Raw genomic sequence first — 16560 nt, forward strand, 5'->3', positions numbered from 1 at the left:
ATAGAGAGAGCTGTGCAAGGTAAACCTCACTCCCCGACCAACAGAGATGCTCTAGCGACAGACGCTATGCCTCCTCGTTAGACGACTGCTGTAGCGACAGACGCCTTTAGCCTCCTCGTTATAGCGCCTGTCTCCCATCCGGACCGACGTTGGTTCGAGGAGGAGAACCGGTTACACAGACATAGACTGTGAGGAGCGAGTGTCAAATAAACGCGGAGTGGAATATGCAGACCTTTACCGGTGTAATAAGAAAACGTTTTTAGCGCTGAATCCTCTCTTCTCCTCTTCAGCTATACCGTTCAATTTCACCCACCAAAGGGTGCTTCAGCCCGTAAGGGGATATGGGCAGTGGCTCAAGCCATTCATGTTGCACCTGCTGCTCCAAATGGATTTAGAACCACTGATCTTTATAAATTACTGGATTGCTCATGACGTCATTACACTGAAGCTTCCGTGCCGCCATATTGGTATGCCCAAGCATACATTATTATAAATAGGGAGTTATCACATGTTAATGATAAATCAGTAATTTACCAGTACCCGTTTTTATATCTAAAGTTACACAGTACATTCTTACAACGCAAATGTCTTAAGCACGTAAATGATTCATTATTTAAAGTCTGGAATTTTCCCATCTCATTAGATGTGACGATTGGTGAGTTGTGTCATTTTCATTGCAGTTGCGTACATATCAGATCAGCATACTCACGAGCAGTGTTGGGTAAGTTACTCTGAAAAAGTAATTAATTACTAGTTACTAATTACATATTCAATAGTGTAATTAGATTACTGTACAAATTACTCTCTCCAAAAAGTATTTAGTTACTTATTACTAATTACTTTCTATATCCTACATCAACCTTGATTAGTTAAGTGATTGAAGGATAGACATGAAACGGCTTATTTAATTAATTCAAATAAATAATATTAAACTACATAAAGTTCTCTTATTAACTGACCAAAGTATTACAGATGTGAGAATTATACATTAAAGCAAGGATTTTAAAGTTAGACTTTGAATTTTGATGTCAATTCCACTATTGCACACACATACTGTATATTACACAAAGTATTTAGTTTAATTACATCAGAAGTAACTGTAATTAAATTACAGAAAAAATAATAGTAATACCATACTTTACTTTTTCAAGGGAAAAGTAATTAAATTACAGTAACTAATTACTTAGTAACTAGTTACACCCAACACTGCTCACGAGACACCTCAACATATGCCAAATGTGCTTATTCTGAAATCTAAATACAGATAATTACAGACTGTTAAGTCATGAAGCGATTTTAGGTCGTCATTTTGACTGTTAAGTCAATAGCGCTCTCTGTCAGTTGGGCATACCAAGATGGCAATCGCTTACGGTGGCTTCACCTCCTGGCGTTGGTTTACCGTTCTAGGTGCAATCCAGTTATTTATAGACCATTGTTTAGAACACATCTTCCACAAAATAATTAAAAAGTATGATTACTATTTAAAGAGATAGCCCAAAATGTTTAAATCTGTTATTACATTTATTGAATTTACTCATTCTCGTGCTGTGTTATTGTTGAAATATAAAACTGTAAGTTACTTTGCATGCATATTTTTACGTGGTTTGAAAGCGCATGAAATTCATGCCTGCAGTCTTTTGCAATGTTGCTTCAGAGAACACTAGCTTTTCTTTATTATTAAATGTCTACTTTAAATCATTTCTAACTCAAATTATGCAGATTAATTCTAATGGAGCCGATTTCGTGCCATTTCACATCCATGTGAAAGTACAGTACTAATTGAATTTGCCACCTGTTTGACACAGTAAGAAAAGTACATTATCACTCGTTCTCAGAAAAGCACAGATGAGATGTGAGAGTGGAAGTAAGGGTTGAAACAGCATGTCTGCGTGAAGACCGCCTGCCAGAACCTTTTAGCCTGGCTCTCGTCCCTCTTCCAGAAAGCTGATGTAGTTGTCACCAGACAACAGATCCCCACAAGGCAGGAGTGTGTTGTGCATGTGTGCGTGTTTGCTTTGAGCAGTTTTGAGTGGGTGGCTGTGTGAATTGGTCAATGAAGTGTCATTTCACTGTAGTTTCCTATATCCATTGTTATTGTCAATTAAGCATTGATCTGTCTTTCACTCCTCAAAAAAAATCAAAACTATTTCAGGAAAAGGCTCATCCGCTGTAATAGTTAGCTTTATGATTAGCCATTTTATCACCCTGCAATTTTCTGACACATTCTCTCGTGCAATTTGAGTGGAAACTGGCCTTTAAAAGGAGTGGCAGTCATTGCAGTTTGGGGATTTTAGGAATAACGCTGCACATTAATCCACAAGTCTCTCCAATCATGTAATCCACTCGCTGTGTTAATTACTCATTATTTTCCTTGGATAGGGGGGTTTATGGGAGAGATCATTAAATGCCTGAGAGCGATTGGCCAATTTTAGCTGGTGTGTTTGTGAGCCATTACTGACACTGGCAGGTTCCCTTCAGTGAGTTTATATTTATAAAATAGATTTTTTATCTTGTAGTAGCTGTATCAGCAGAAATGTTAAAATTCACCTTTTTGTGAGTAGCGCCTAATAAAGCATGTCGGCATAATTTTTCATATCGGGCCAATGCCGATATTTAATTTATAAGCCAATATCGGCTGATAATATCTGCGTGCCGATAATGTCATGCATCCCTAATTTCTATTCAATATATTTTCTCAATAAAGCTCTAAAACATAGTACTTTACAGTATATTTTATACATGCGCCACATGACTTCTCACAAATAAAAAGAGCTGTGCCAGGTTGTTTTCACAATGCCAGTCTCTCTATGGAATCGTCTGTGTGTGCTACTAATGTATTTCAAGGTCAAGCAGTGTGTAATATTACAGTCAGATGTCGCTTTCTACATACAGTAGGGGATTACTCAAGCTTTTCTGGGAAGGAAAAAAACATGTTAGATGTAAACATGTTTCTCTGTTCTTCACACTTCATACAATCTTTTCAAAACAAGCATTCGGGCTACACAGGCACTCCAACAGGCGGTCTCTCGTGATTGGGGGATTTCATGCCCGTCTAGATGTTAGCAACACGCAGAGGGAATTGGAAAAGGCAGACGACGCGCATTTGGGCATGCAGACATGAGGCCCGTCGGTAAATGGAGCTCATAATAGCCAGAGCATGTTTGGAAGGGCATCTAATGAGGAAGCCCATTAGATATTAATAGTATTTTAAAGGCCTGTAGAGAGTGATTCAGAAGGGGTGGACAAGCGTTCCCTGTTGGATACCAGACAGGAACAGAGCCACATTTTAAAGGTTGGTTTAAAATTATGAAAGGGTACAAGTGTGCAGCAATTACAGTAAAGGTAAATATTAAATGGTAACTTTGTGCATTTCGAAATAAGTGTTTTGACTTTTAACAAATTGATTTTTTGTTAATACCACAGTACACTGAAAATCCAATATAATTCTGAGATAAAGCCTTTTTATGTAGGTTTATCTAAATCTAGATGATCAGACAGCAGTAGCCGTGTTTCTCTCCGATATACTAACTATAACCGCCAAATGTCTGTCTTCTATACCGTCTACATCCTTTGAAGCTGCATTAGCTTTTACCCAAGATAACTGGAGGTTTTTTATAGCAGCGGTGGAGGTCATAGGTTCAGGTTTTTTTTCTGTCGTGGAAGGGAGAGAGGGGCTTGTGGATACATCCCCCACTTTTACTTTCAATCCAGGCTTAAAGGATACTGAAAAATGATTAAAGACAAGATTCAGATGAAAGTGCCCACTGAATGTAATAAAATGTTCACTATCTGCACTTTGAGATGTGCTTTGGAGCGTGTATGTTCCTCAAGGTTTTTTGGCTCGCATGTTGTTAATGGAATACAACTTTGGTGGTAGTATGCTTCCTTTCATGCAGAAACAAAAACCATGGATTTTGGTTACAGAGTTCACCAAATAATGAAAATTCGGGTAATGTTTAATCTCCTTTGTTGATCCAAGCACGTGTGCTTCTGTTCTTTTTTCCCTTTGAACACTACTGACGAAATGTTTATGGAATCTGTCTATATCTTCATGAAATGACATTTAACCTCCAAAAAGACAGCACACATGTGGTTGCACTATATGGACAAAAGTAATGAACAAGTTCCTTTAATCATTTCCGTGAGCTCAAATGCTACAGCATATGATGATACAGTATTCTGAAGAATTATGTGCTTCTAATTTTAAAGCAACAGTTTCGTCAGGGCCCTTTTCTATTCCAACAATTGACAATGCTGTGCACAATAAAAGAAAAAGAAAATAATTGATTCAGTCTAGTGTGGAACAACTTGACTGGTCTGCATTGGGGCATCCCAGTACTTTTGTCTATGTATATTCTGACATCCTAGAACAACAAGAATGTGAGAAAATAATGACATTGTCTGCATTTTTGAACGAAGCAGTCCTTCAATGTGTTTAACAGCTCCGTCTGATTTGGACAGACCCTTTCCCCGTCCATCCCTGTCCCTTAATGTGGACATTTCTCAGCTTTTGAGATGTGTGGCAAGGGGTGGGAATTATCTCTATGACCAGCTTTGAAGTAACAATATCACAAACAAACGAATGGAGGGATCGATCGCAAGTGTCTCCCAGAATGATGAACTGGCACTGCTGTTTAAAAAAGATCAATGGAGTTTCTCTCCACAGGCCCAACATCGAGTGTGACTTAGTTCAAGTGTATTCTGGCCGTTACTTCAACTCCACCTCCCACGCATTCTCTCCCTTTATGATTTCTTTAAATTATTATTTTAACCACAGCAGCTTTTCATTTTGTTTTTGTGTTCTGTTTCTGTTGCAGACTTTAAAATTAATGCCAATTTGATTTGTGCCGAAAGCCCCCACCAATGATAGCCTGTAGGATCAGCTATATAAGTGAGTGCTGCTGGATGTATTTACAGTCTTATTGACTTTTGCCTGCCTTTATCTGTCTTGCTTTGTGTGGCACTTGCTTATTGGCTGCCTGTCTTAGAGCTCTATTGATCTGCTATATGTTGCATCCCTGTGGGCTCGCCTTTATTAACAGATCTATAAAAAAGACAAGGAATTCCCAGAGTGCATGCCTGAATCTTCAGGATGTCTTTTCATATCATTCATAATTCATGTGTGCCCTCTAACCCCAACTTCAATGAACAGGATTGCATTATTGATTTTGGGTTGTCATAATAGATGAACATGTTTGCTAATTCTGTGTACACGCATTTTCAATTTCCAACACATGAAATGAGAGTAACATGATGATAATCCAATTTATCTTTGCCGAAGTAGTGCATGGCCGGTAGACAGTGTAAAAACATCTTGTCAACATGTGTTGAGTTTATTTTGTGAGTGTATTTTGGAGAGTTTTTTGTGAGAGCTGTTCAATACGGTTTGAAACCGCAAAATAAATTGTGAGACGATAGCAGATAACACCTTTTTTATCCCACGCTGCGTTTTTAGAAAGGTTCAGCGTTCAGCAAACGCATTCTTTTTCTTTCTTCCGAAAGAGATCAGCCTTAGTCCCAATTTGACAGCAGACCAATCTCTGATTTTGTATTTTGTGTGTGCGCAAGAAGTAGAAAGAGCACGAGAGGCTGTAATGAAGGTTTGCCTGTCGTGATGTGAGGTAGAAGGAAATCTTTGACAGCTTGAGAAAGTTCCTCTCAGTTTCATCAGGGTTGGGAGAGCCTCCTGTCATACAGGAATCTACTGGCTAAAACAGGTATCCATCAGAGAGAGAGAGAGAGAAAATAGAGCAAGACATATTGAAAAAGCTATCTCCAATCGAAAATAATAGCAGAGGACGCTAGGAAGGATTCTCAACCACTCATCTGTAATCTTCCTGAACATTCTGTCATTACGATGTTCATAGTCTGAAAGAAGCAAAGTGGGAGAAAGGAAACAAAGCTCTTGGAAGACATAATGTACTGTTTTATTATGGATTACCTCAGGGATCGGTTTTAGGACCCTTGCTATTCTCCATTTACATGCTGCCCCTTGGAAACATTATTAGAAAGCATGGAATTAGCTTCCACTGTTATGCAGATGATACTCAGCTGTATATCTCATCAAGACCAGATGATTCCTTCCAGCTATCCAAATTGGCAGAGTGCATCGACGATATAAAGCATTGGATGACTTGTAATTTCCTTCTTTTAAATTCTAATAAAACAGAAATATTACTTATCGGACCAAAGACACGTGAGCAGAATATTTCGGATTATGACCTGCAAATTGAAGGCTGCACTGTTACTCCAACAAATACAGTTAAAGACCTTGGCGTTATATTAGACAGCAACCTGTCATTTAAAAATCACATCTCAAATGTCACAAAAACAGCCTTCTTCCACCTTAGAAATGTTGCCAAACTGCGAAATATTTTATGTGTGGCTGATGCAGAGAAGCTCATTCATGCATTTGTGACCTCAAGACTTGATTACTGTAATGCACTGCTTAGTGGTTGTCCTGCATCATCAATAAACAAACTACAGTTAGTTCAGAACGCAGCTGCCAGAGTTCTAACCAGGTCCAGAAAATACGATCACATAACCCCAATGTTATCAACCCTTCACTGGTTACCCATTAAGTATCGTATTGACTTTAAAGTTCTTTTAATTACTTATAAAGCCTTAAACGGTTTAGCCCCTACCTACATAACAGAGCTTCTACCACACTACAACCCATCACGCTCTCTAAGATCTCAAAACTCCAGACTTTTGATAACACCTAGAATAACTAAATCCACCAAAGGGGGTAGAGCTTTCTCATACGTAGCACCTAAACTCTGGAATAGCCTCCCCGATACTATTCGAGGGTCAGACACACTCTCCCAATTTAAATCTAGATTAAAGACACATCTTTTCAGCCAAGCATTCACTAATACATAGCTAATGAACAGCAGCTACGCTAATTATTCTCTTTCTGTTTCTGCCCTCGCCTCGGGATGCCCATCCCGAGGTAGGGAGAGATTCCGCCAGACCCAGATGAACGTCATATGCCCATCCACAACTAGAGATTACGCCAGCTACATCTGAAAATCCCGTGCCATCCTCCTGCGAGAGCCTGCGGACTGACTGACCATCCAGCTCCATCCAAGGCAATTCCATCACCACCCAAGAAAAAGGCGACCATCTGGCCGGCCCAGCTCAGACAATTCCATCCCCAGCCGAGAGCAAAGACGGACTACCTGTCACATAAATGCTAAATTTACAATACTTGGTATTTAATGCTAAACTTACATCACACGACAGCAGTTTGAAGTTATGGCTGCACTCAGTGACTTTGATTGGAGGTAGCTGGGTGGGTGTTGTGGGGAGTGGGGGGGCTTGTTGGTTGTGGTTCGGGGCGTTTCATTTGTTGGGACTGTGTGGGTCTGGTCTGGTTGGTCTTGTTTTGTGGTCGATGTCGGACAACAGAGGAATAAAGTTAATTATGCCATTACTACTTTTCCCTGGTTGTTCCTCTGTTGTCTGTTGTTGATCGCGGAATGGGACCGGGTTGGACCTGCACGGTTTCGGCGGGTGGGGCTTCCTGGGTCGCGGCTCGTGGGCTCTCCCTGTTCTTCGTGGACGTTGCTCGGTGGCTTTGGTCGGGGTCACTGAGTGCAGCTATGACACGTCAGAGGAGATCTGGCCCTCCCGGCTGAGCCTGGTTTCTCCCGAGGTTTTTTTTTCTCCATTATTCATCATTGGAGTTTGGGTTCCTCGCCACAGCAGAGCAGTGCAGTGTTGGCTTGCTCACCGGGAGACTGCATTTATTTATTTATTCATTTATTTATTAGATATTATTTATTATAATGATCTTGCTTGGTCTATAAACACCATGCACTGTGCTGTGTTTTACCTTTCTGTGTTTTTCTTATTTGCTCCTGTAAAGCTGCTTTGGAACAATGCACACTGTGAAAAGCGCTATATAAATAAAATAAAATTGAATTGAATTTTATTTTTGTGTTATATTAAAAAAATAATCCATGAGAGGCTGTATGTTACAGTGATAACATATTGGAGCATTAATAAGCAATGCCAGGTGGGATTAGTGGCCATTTGACAACACATTTTGACTCATTCCATCAGAATTTAGACTTAAAACTGTTCTTTTTTTTAATAAATGAGCGAAGTCACAATGAGATTCAAAAACATGTTTTTGTCAGATTTTGTTTGAATTTATGTCAGACACTTTCGATTTTGAGATTTCAATAATATAAGGGTTTTAAGAGATGTTTGAACTCACTGCAGTACTTGAACAAACACAATTTAAATTTTCTGGCTTAGATCTACTGGAAATAAAAAGTCAATAAAAAGCCAGCAGTGCCTGAGGACACACTACCTATCTTTCATCTTGAATGGCTGTCAAATTGCAATTATGTGCATTTGGAATTACACAATTATCAGAAGACCTACAAGGAATAAGTAGTAAATTTATTGGATGTGGATAAAAGGAAGATGGTTTTTCCAAGGTTGCAGTCAGATGAATATAATAAAACCATATCCCTCTAGGCCAATGTAAACAGAAAGCTAAAAAAAAAAGCAAAATGATTTAAAATGTCCAGCTCCTTAATAAGAATGGATATGAAGATATTGTCCTCTCTACACACTGGGCAAATATTAATATGGATTTACAAATCTCCCTGAAGCAAGGTCCAAAGCTAATTAAAGCCATACAGTATAAAAACAAATCAGGGACCAATGAGTGTGCAAACAGAGGTCAATGCTGATTTATCAAACAATGCGAGTTATTTGGGTTAGAACAATTCTATCCTGAAAAAGTTGCAAAACGTTTTGCTCCTTCTGAGCTCATTGTGAGACGTGAGAGCACGTCTTCAAAGCGCTGTAGTACGATTTAGAAATTGTCTACACTCTGCTTGAACCTGCTGTGGAAATATCCTGGGGCCATTGAGTTTCAGGAACAGCTTGTGTTCCAATCGCAGGTTCTCTTTTTTGAGGTTAAGAATAAAATGAAAAGCTCTTCACATCCACTTGCATTCAAATTGGATCATATTTTGTTCACTTTGAGGTTTTGTTTCATTTATGCAATAGAATAATTCAGAAAGCGAGATGTAAATTCTGTATCATCAGCACCATGGACAGCTCCCAGATCAGCCCAAATCTCTGTAACTGTATATTCTCCATATACAGCCGTGTAATTAAGAGACCATTTTAAAAAAATCTGATGTACTAGATATATGTTTAGGTAAATTGATCATTTTTGTTTCAATCGGTGAACTACCAACAATATTTCTTCCAAATAGAAATATTGTTTCTATTTGCATTTATTTGGAGAAAATGAAAACTTGAGAAACAGATCAATATAACAGAAAAGATGCTCAGTATTTTTTCAGACCCGAATGCTGCAAAGAAAACAAGTCCATATTCACTTTTAAGCAATGCAACAGTAGTATTTGTACATGAAGAGTTTGAAAATTGCTTTTAATGTTTTAAACTTTTTATACAGTGTTCATGTGTCTTGCCATGCTGTCAGTCTTTCACATTGCTGTTGGATGACTTTGTCACTCCTGAGGTTTGATTTTGTTGAAATTCAACAGACACAGGACTGGAATGGCCACGGTACATCTAGAAATGCTGATTACATGAAAATGGTCGCCTAATTTTTTCCATTTTTTCCAAACTACATTATAGTAGCTTTTAGTGATGTAATATGTCATCTTTTAAATTGATTATTTTTCATTTATGTTGGTTTTACTGAAGCATTTACATTATCCAACAACTTCTTTAGGGGAACAACAGAAGCAAAATAATCTCCTTTGTTCACAAGTATTTTTCTCAAGTCTTACTTGTCATGATTCTGCCTCCCTATGTCATGTAATGCTTGATCTTGTGGCAGAGTCATGACAAAGCCTTAGGTTTTATGTGGAGAGAATCATATTATTGTCTATCATAACATAATATGCGTTCTCTCCAGTGTCGCGTCATTGGCACCGCCCCTCTCGTTTCCTGTGTTGTTTCCCGGCCGTGTTTGATTACACCTCACCTGCCCTGTGTTATTATCCCTCGTTTGTATTCCCCTTTATATAGTCCTTACGTTTCATTGTCTTTGGTCACTTCATTGTTTGGATGTGTGCTCGTTTGCTTGCTACCTTGTTCCTGTGATTTAGTTAGTCAGTTAGTCAGTTAGTCAGTTAGTCTTGTAGCCTCGTCTTCTTGTTGTTGTCTTAGTCAGTCTAGTCAGTGTTATTGTTCTTTGTTAAACATTAGTTTAATGTATTATGTTTTCCCCATCGTGGGTTTTTGTTTTGTGTTTAATAAATCTTGTTTTGTGTTAACCCCCCGCTGCCTGCAGTTGGGTTCTTCCACCTGTTTCACGACAGTTACTTTCCCCACATCATTATCGCATTCTCAAGTTCAGCTGTACCGTCAGGTTCATCCTTAGCTGGTGGGTGGTTGCCGTACATTTACCTGGATGAACTCTCATTGTTTAAAATACACAGCTCGTGCTCTTATTCACAGTTTGTCTTTTCTGCAGAAGCGACAGTAACAGCGAAGCACTTAAATGAGGAACTTTGACCGTGGAGCTCAGGGTTATCTGTGACTCTCAGGAGTCAGCTCCGCGCCCTTATTTCCCACAACACTGGCAACACGTCGTCACTATCGCACTGGCTCCCTATTATAATGCAATGTATGTTGTGCATTGATAATTTTTAGGGGAATCCAGAAGGCTGTGTTGAGGATGTTGATTTTCAGATTGGCATGCAAGAATCCATTGTAAAAGTTTGCAATATGTTACAGTATATACAGTAGAAATATTATATTTTATACTGTATGTATCATTTTTAGTACCTCAAGCAAGATATGACACAATCAAACATTTATTTATTTTGTGTGTAAAAATATATATAAAAACCAAGCACAGTTGCTACTGAACATGACAGCTAATCGATCACTCCGCATTTTCCATGTGTGGAAAACACCAGATGTGATTTTGCTACTTGGGTAAAAATATGTGTTATGACGTCTTTGGAGAACCATGAGATTGGATAGATGACAGAAATATTATTAATCCGTGACACCTCAGTTTGAATGGTTATTTGGTTTTTATGTATAGATTTATATAGAGATCAAAAGGACGTAGGCTTCTTTTCTCCCCATAGAAATGAAGAACATACGGATGCTTAATTTGTGGAGACACCGTCAGACAGACATACACATGCTGTGCGATTGCTTTCACTAACAAGTGGCTGAAACCCTGGTTTCTGTCATGGCTGTCCTGCATTCATTCAAGGAAGATAGATGACTCGATTTGCCGCCATTCTGATTATAGCGATTGTGTCATGTATTTTTGCTGCGAGAAAGCACTTTGCTTATAATCTCTCCATATGGAAGCTATTATCCGTAATCCATTATAGATGTAATCCCACTGTGTTTTCTCCAATATAGATGCATAATCCATGAGTTCTCAGTGGAATTTGACATTGCATGTTTTTCCATGCATGCAAATGGACAAGATCCTGTCACCAGTAAAATATGTGCGTAATGTGGCTGGTCCACTCTCGGCACATGGAACCCAACAGCGGAGTCCCAGCTGCTCGGCTTATTAGCTCATTGAATTAGTCCAATCCTGAGCCAAATAGAGGATCGGACACAATACCAAGCAACGGTTATAATTCACTGTTCTCGCTGTTTAATGGAAAGTGGCTATTTCAGCTCTGCTTATTGGCCGGCTGATCCTCGCAGGAACTCGGCTATGGTTAAACTTTTCAGAATATTCTAGAGTAAAATTCTCACACAAAACTTACAATTTAGTGCCCAAGTCATCTAGGCTACTTTTTTGTGTGTTTTACACAATTTCTTGAGAAATTGTCACTAGTATGAGCTGTCATTGTAAATTGAAAATTCTACAGCATACAATTTTTCAAATATATGACGGTGAGTAAATAATGGCACAATTTCATATTGGGTGAACCATTCTTTTAGGGTGTTTTATCTATGATGTAAGCTTTCATAAGCGGTGACGACCAACAGAAAGGGTCGTGGTGCTTATCCTGACTATCTGCATGCGTTGTGCTGGCTAAAGCCACCCCTTTGTCTCACCACTGACTGAGAACACACCATTAACAGAGCCACAGCTTGACAAGAAAAATGAAGAGAGCTATTTTCTGTGGCCTCGAGTGCCAGGCTGAATAATGAGCAGACATTCTTTCTCTCTTCCCCCTCCATGGATTCACTCCTCCCTGTGAAAATCCAGTCTCTCTCTCTCCTTCTTACTCTCTGTGCCCTGATCTGTGACTTCTTTTCCTACAAAACCAGGGCAGACTGTGTGTACATCACATTTAGGATTTCTGAGAGATGAATTAGATAAAATAATGTCTAGTTTTGTCAAACTTGATTGAAGGCTCTTAGTGTGTGGATTTGAGGATCGCATTTTGTGGATACAGAATATGTTGAATTTTCATATCAGAATTAACGTAGGTGTCTTTAAAAGCTGACATTAGTTCTTAAATACTAGATGGCTGGCCTTTATGCAGTGTGTTTCCCTGTATGAAAAACTAATCACATCAGTTATTTCTCCTAGATAGCAAAGAAATTTAATTAAGGCCAATTGGAGATGTTTGCCTAAGTCTCTGCTTCACAGAGACTTCACTCAAGTAAGCTTACATGTGTTTCCTTTTCAGAAGACACCTCAACAGTGTCAAAAATGTGTTTTTTAATTTCAAAAAGTTTAAAATAATAGTGTAGGAATTTCAATACGAATATGTTTCATCAAATTCTATAGGACTATACTATCAATATGCAGTGCATTAATTTAAATGTGTATACTCTTAAAGGAATAGTTCAATGTCATGTCATTCAAAACCTGTATATGACTCTTTATTCAGTGGAACACAAAATAAAATATATTGAGAAATGTCTCAGCTGTTTTGTGTCCAATGCAATGAAAGTCAATGGGGTCCAGTGTTTTTTAGTTACATTCTTCAAAATACCTTCTTTGGTGTTGTCCAGAGGAAAATAAGTCAGGTTTGTAATGACATGAGAATGATTAAAAATAATGTAAAAATGATCGTATTTGGGTGAACTGTTCCTTTGATATACATTTCATTTGCTATGAAGCTATTAGCTAAAAGCAATATTTTCTCTTTTCTTTGAGTGTTTGCAAGGAGTGTACCGAGTGTATGACTACTATAAAGGTTACATTGCGCAAACACACTCAAGCAGAAATACTGACAGAATGAAGAGGGCATTAGTCATATCCTCTATTCTCGAAGCGACTGTGTTCCCCGCAGACCCCAGTTCTCCTGCCCTTGAGTGCTAATAAAATGACGCGAGGAGCCGTCTGCTGTGCGGCCAGCGTGAATTCACAGCCGTAGCGCGACCGAAGAAGCGCCCTGGGTGTTGTTTTTCGCCCCGTTTTCATATTGACTCATGTGGACAGATGTCTTGGTGCGTTCAAATGCGAATTCACTTGTGTGTCTATGAACAGGACTGCAGCTGTTTATCTCTCGGCCCTGTATAAACATGTCATTCCTGTTAATATTTGTGTCCAGGTCTCTGAATGATTTGGGATACTAACGGCGGCAGTGATACTGCGAGCTTAGGCACAGTGTATGTGATATATGGTTATGGCCCTTCATTGAGAGCCAATTAGGCCTCCTCTGTGTGAGCACTGTGGTATCCCATAATGCACTTCTGTGCAGGGAGAGAGAGTTCTTTGACGTTTCATATGAACCCTAGTCCCTAGAGCACCCACGGCTTTCCCCTCCAATGTGGAAAAATTGGAAATAGTATTCTCAACAGGAAGATTTCCCTATCGCACTCTTCACACACACACGCACACAAGCTTGTCTCCAAATGAGCAACGTTCTCATGTTTGTTTTGCAGAGATAAAACGGTCTTCTTATGGATTCATTGATCGTCGTTTTCTCAAACCACAAGGCGCCTTCCTGAGAACCCATCTGAATCCCACAAACAGGTAAGTGTCATTTAGTGTCTTTTTATTTGTCCTTGTTATTTATGTCTGTAATTCCAAGCACTGCACAGTCGTAAGTCTATCATCATCAGTGTTATTTGCAAAAAGAGGGGTGGGAGAAGTCCAGAGGATCTGCTGCTTTGTGCAACCAGACGCAGACTTTTATCCGTACAATCTCTGGCAGCAACCGCAAGAAATGTAGACCTCTTTTGTGATGCTGATTATTGCGGTATTTAAGTTGACATTAAACATGGTACTGTAATTATGATAAAAGGTAACAGACAGGTAATGCATTTTGAGATGCTCTCATATACTTTATACACTCAACTGTCAGGGTAAGTGTTCGACTTCTACAGATATGCAGTTTGAAAATGTAGCATTAGAGGTAAAGTAGGTAATCTCTATTTATAGAAGCCATTATCTTTTTTAAAAGTACTTTTGTTCACTCTTGCATTAGGTATAATATTAGTGGTACAGTAGAAAGTCTGTGTTTACTGAAGCCGTTAACTTTAAAGAGAATTAGTTTTGTAAGTTCTTGCATTAGATATAGTATTAGCAGCAAGCTAGAAAATTTCTGTCTACAGCATTATATCAGAATATTGGACTATTGCAATGCACTACTGGCTGGACTCCCAGCTTGCACAACCAAACCTCTACAGATTATCCAGAATGCAGCACCAAGAGTGGTCTTCAATGAACCGAAAGGGAGCACACGTCACTCCTCTCTTCATTAAGTTACATTGGCTCCCTATAGTCACTCGCATCAAATTCACAGCTCTGCTATTGGCCTACAAGACCACCACTGGTTCGGCGGCACCCCCATATCTTCACTCGCTAATAAAGACTTATGTACCCGCCAGATAAGCTCTGCAAAAGAACGTCTTGTAGTGCTATCCCAAAAAGGGTAAAAATACCTCTCAAGTACCTTCTCTGGATCTGTTCCACATTTGTGGAATGATCTGCCCGCTGCTACAAGATGAGCAGATTCTGTAGCCATCTTTAAGAATCGGCTGAAAACTTATTTTCTAATCTTTCTATCAAAAGAAAACGTAGCTTTGTATACTGCGGTAGGCTATATGAGACCAGTTTTACTGCACTTATGCTTTGTGTTGTCCTTATGTTATTCTAATTGCTTCTATTGTTTACATCATTTGTAAGTCGCTTTGGATAAAAGCATCTGCTAAATGACTAAATGTAAATGTAAATAATACATATTTCAGAATATCAAGGACCACGATGCAGTAAATTAGCAATAAATGACAACTTCTAGTTTGCATTTTTTAAGGAAGTTGTTAAATAAGTGTAGTTTATGCTTTGAATGGGTAAACTGTTAGTCTTGCTTGTAATTTGTAAGCTAATTTCTATAGCTACTGTTGGACATAGGTGAAAGCCGTGCACATTTTTCATCATACTTTTCCAAGGGGGTTCCAGCTCAGACCTGGTGCCCTTGGTGAGATAAGACAAGAAATGCATTAGTATCACTATCAATATCAATCAATCAATATTATCCATGAATTATTCTATAAAAATTATTCATACACATGTACGCAGTAAACAGACGCAGAAAAATAAAGAGGCCATTCTAAATGTTCATTTTATCAGCATTTCTAGATGTATTATGGCCATTCAAGTCTAGTGTCTGTTGAATTTCAATAAAATCAAACATAAAGTCACCGAACAGCAATGTGAGACTGACAGCATGACAAGACAAATGAAAACTGTGATAAAAATCAAGATTAACAAATGATTTTTTCCTAAATACTAAATATTACTGTTGTATTGCTTAAAAGTGAATAGGAACTTGTTTTCTTTGCAGTATTGTGACATGTTTCTCTAGTTTTAATTTTCTGTAAATAAAAACAAACAGAAACAATATTTGTATTTAATATTTGGTAAAAAAATATTGTTAGTAGTATACAGAATGAAACAAAAATGATCATTTTACCTAAACACACACAGGTACCTCTAAATAGTAAATTTAGAAAAAAGAAACATTTTGAAATGATCTCTAAAAAAAATAATTAAGTTCCCCTGAAGTTGCCCCTGAATGGGACAGCCGCTAACTGCCTATTGTCTTGACATGCATAATTCCACCATATTTTTACCTACAAGAGACACATTTACAGTAAATTTAAGCAGATGAACTGAACATATAGCAGGCCGCCAGAAGAGTGAGCGTCAAGGGCTAATGAGTGTAAGGCACTTAAAATTGTGAAAAACGCCAGTACAGATGTGCAGCTGGCACAGGAAAACACGGATGTGAGTGAACATTAAAGATTCATTCAAACAGCTGTTCCTGATCCAGGACAGCACGATCCTGTGCCATGTGCTCTGATTCTAAAGCAGGGAGAGTGCAGGAACAGCTCAGGGTATTACACCCGCAGCAAAGTCAGCCAAGATATCTGTCTGTCTACCGTCTGCAGTGATTGAAGGGTTTACCTCATACTGCAATGTTAAATCCATGGATTGAGAGTTGAAAACTAGGGAGTGTAATTTTAAAAAATTGCAAGATTTTGTGCTGCAGTGGTTTAAGATGCATTCCGTACGGTAAAATACTGTACATGTACATTTTAAAATGTCCAAATAAGAATTTATTTTATATCAGCTATGATTTCCTGCATGATATATTTGATCATTTTTACTATATG

The 16560-nt window shown here is 38.6% G+C and overlaps 1 protein-coding gene across 2 annotated transcripts in view; it reads left to right on the forward strand.

The window, feature by feature from the left end:
• mgat4c (mgat4 family member C) overlaps positions 1 to 16560 on the forward strand; it is an 89012-nt gene that overhangs the window by 26540 nt on the left and 45912 nt on the right. Inside the window, exons 2-3 of one of the 2 annotated variants that reach the window (XM_057348412.1) lie at positions 4818 to 4891; positions 13825 to 13915. The gene's annotated coding sequence lies outside the window, so the exon portion shown is untranslated. The remainder of the gene's footprint in view (positions 1 to 4817; positions 4892 to 13824; positions 13916 to 16560) is intronic. The other variant, XM_057348411.1, reaches the window with a different exon arrangement.

The sequence above is a fragment of the Triplophysa rosa genome, linkage group LG12, assembly GCF_024868665.1.
Source record: "Triplophysa rosa linkage group LG12, Trosa_1v2, whole genome shotgun sequence".
NCBI classification, from domain to species: domain Eukaryota; kingdom Metazoa; phylum Chordata; class Actinopteri; order Cypriniformes; family Nemacheilidae; genus Triplophysa; species Triplophysa rosa.